This window comes from Pteropus alecto, unplaced genomic scaffold, assembly GCF_000325575.1.
Source record: "Pteropus alecto unplaced genomic scaffold, ASM32557v1 scaffold5, whole genome shotgun sequence".
Lineage (NCBI taxonomy): Eukaryota > Metazoa > Chordata > Mammalia > Chiroptera > Pteropodidae > Pteropus > Pteropus alecto.
Window position 1 is genome coordinate 26,484,351 of NW_006441953.1, and position 3,147 is coordinate 26,487,497.

A 3,147-nucleotide genomic window follows, 5' to 3' on the forward strand; every position below is an offset into this window, starting at 1 on the left:
AGGGAAAGATTCTGATAACCTTTAGGATTCCTCCATGGCTTTATGTATTTCGGGTTTGAATGTGGTGCAGCAAAGTCGTCCTCGCTGACTAAGAGCTCAATGTCTCAGGTCAACCGCTGGGAGGAGGAGTTGATTTGGATGCTTGCGTTTGCTAGTACCAATTTCATTATCTAGGCACTTTTCTTCTCCATGGGTTTGTTTTCTTTCAAATACTATACGAGTAGTAATAGAATCTGAGATCTATAAAATTATAGAAGCACAGATCACTAGGGTTGGACTCTGATAAGCAAAGGAAGGGTCTTCCACAGCCAAGGACATTGCCTAAGGGAGCTACCTCATCACTGTTTTTGTGCCTTTATGTACTTTGAACTCCCTAACGTGGTATATAGCAACATAGACAGGGGAAATCACGTGAAGACCATGCTATACATAACTTCTATAAAACTCTTTCAACCATTTCCTCATCAAAGAGTCCGTTGCCTTTTGAGTCTAGCCAATCTTGCAGACACCTCAAGAGACCTAAATTTCATCATAGAAACAGTCAATAATGTGTTCCGAGGTTCAAAACCTCAATTTTTTACCCAAGGTCCCAGGAACAATTTTTCGTGACTCCCATGACTTCCATTTACTTGTGGAATCAGAGGACTACGTTTAAGCTCTTTCTAAATTTATACTCTCAGAATATTTTCCTGACACATCCAGATCTAAAACCCAAATTCTTTCTTTAAAATAAATTGCCCTTCTAGTGTTAAATTTTGAAACTTGAAAAATTATTTCCTGATTAGTCAGGTTCTTAGAAGGGAACAATTTAGAAAATAACATAAAAGAGTAAAAAACTCTCCGAATTAATTTCCTTTCCTTTTTCTTTTTTCCTAGCAACCAACCTCCATATCTATGTTTGGCTAAGAGAATGCGCTTGTATTTAATGACTGCTGGTATTCTGGGGCAGGAGAGTGGGAAAGAGGTTCTCAAAAATATGCATAAAGATAACGGTGATGCAGTATGTTTAAGGAGATTTCAGAATTCGTAACACGTTTCATTTCCTTTAACTCTCACGCCAGCCCTGTATGGTCGGCTACATGAACAAACAAGATTGTTTCCTAGAAAGAGAAGAGTTATGAAAGTAAACAGGCTTCAATGCCAACAGCGTCCTCGATCAGCTCTGGGATCTTTATGGGGTGACTTGATGTGACTCTCAGCATTAACTTCTTTATAGTTAAGATAATGATACCCATCTCATGCCTATAACATCCACTCAATAAGTGCGTACCGAACATATACCATGTTCCAGGTACCTGTGTAGATTTGGGGATGCAATGATAAAAAGATACATTTATAAAAAAATAATATGGAAAGTAAATGAATTAACCTGCATGAAGCGCCTAGCACATGGAAGATGCTCAGTAGGCGGGATGTCCCTCTGCCACTCTACTTACAGGTGAAGGCATCAAGTTCAGAATAATTATATGACTTGTGGTGACATGTAAGAGTCACATGCCTAGTAAGTGACAAAAAGATAGCACTTAAAACTAGACATAGCCCGGGTCCTGCCAAGAAACTGAATTTCCAGCTGCTATTTTTGAAGAGATTTTGTAAGGATAAAATTATTTACAGGAGCGTCGGTCAGGCCAAGGAAACATTCGAAGGGAATGTTGACATACCCAGAGACTAACATCGACCGCAAGTCCTTAATAGCCACTAGTCCTCAAGGAGAGGGCAGTGTAGGGGGCAGGGGTGGGGGCAGTGTGGAGCAGAAGGTCCACTTGTAGCTATGGGAGAACTCAGCCCCTGCCAAAACCACTCTGAAGCATGGAAGCAGAAAGAAAGCCTTAGACTCGCTCTCCTCTTACTTTCTGATCTCCTACTGGCACCTCTCACTGAGCCAGTGCCATAAACATCCAGATTTACTACTGACCATTATAATTCCCACAGGATATCTTTTCCATCAGCTCAGTGATGATCTCACACTAGGCAGGGTATGAGAATGTGTATGTGTGTGTGCATACACATGCATGTAAATGTTGGTGTGTCTCCAACACTTATCACAACTGATACAAACCAGGTAGTCAGTAAATATTTTGAGTTGCATTAAATTGAATTGAATGGCTCAAAAATGTTTGCGCCCCATAGAGTAGTGGAAGAAGGTGTATGAGCTTTGGGTTTGGGATATTTCGTCATGTATCAACTGTGCGCCCTCTGCTAAATTGATGCCAAGTATGGTACAGGGATAAAACAAGTGTACTGTAGAGCCAGGTCATTTGGGTTTAATTCCCAGCTCATTCATTTGCTAGTTATTTCATGTGGGTCAAGTTTCTTAGACTCTTCTACCTCATTTCTTTACCTACAAAGTAGCGTAACAATGCACCCATCTCTAAAGCCGTTATGAATACTGAGTGGTTTGGATCCAAAAAGTGCTTAGATTAGTGACTATTTAATGTGTGTGTGTGTCTTAAGTTGTAAAACTATCCTCAATCTTAATTTCTTCATCTGTAAGAATGGTAAGTACTACATCACTCTCTCAGGGCTGTGAAAATCGCAGAGAACGTATGTAAAAGGTCTTATCACAAGGTCCAGCTCGTAAGAAACTTTCATGATTTTTTTCCCTCTCTTCTCCTTCTCTTCTTCTCTAATGCAAGCCTGGGAGCCCCTTGGCCTCACAACCAAGTGAAGTCCATGCATAGTAAGGTTATATGAGGAACAAAATGAGAAAAAATAATCTGCGTGTGTGTGTGTGTGTGTGTGTGTGTGTGCGTGTGTGTGTGTAATGGAGATGCTGTTCACATGGCAAAGCCCCTGCAAATGTCTATTTTTCTCCTTTTCTTTACCTTTCCCAGGAGGCTTGGGGACCTACCAAAGAAGAGACTTGGATGCTATTTAAGAAAAGGTGGGGTTCTCTCCAAAGCACCCCTCTTTAGGGCAAACCATCAATTTGACTACTTGGTCTGTCTCTCTGTGCCTTAGTTTGTTCATCTCCTGTTCACATGTCAAAGCCCCTGCAAATGTCTATTTTTCTCCTTTTCTTTACCTTCCCCAGGAGGCTTGGGGACCTACCAAAGAAGAGACTTGGATGCTATTTAAGAAAAGGTGGGGTTCTCTCCAAAGCACCCCTCTTTAGGGCAAACCATCAATTTGACTACTTGGTCTGTC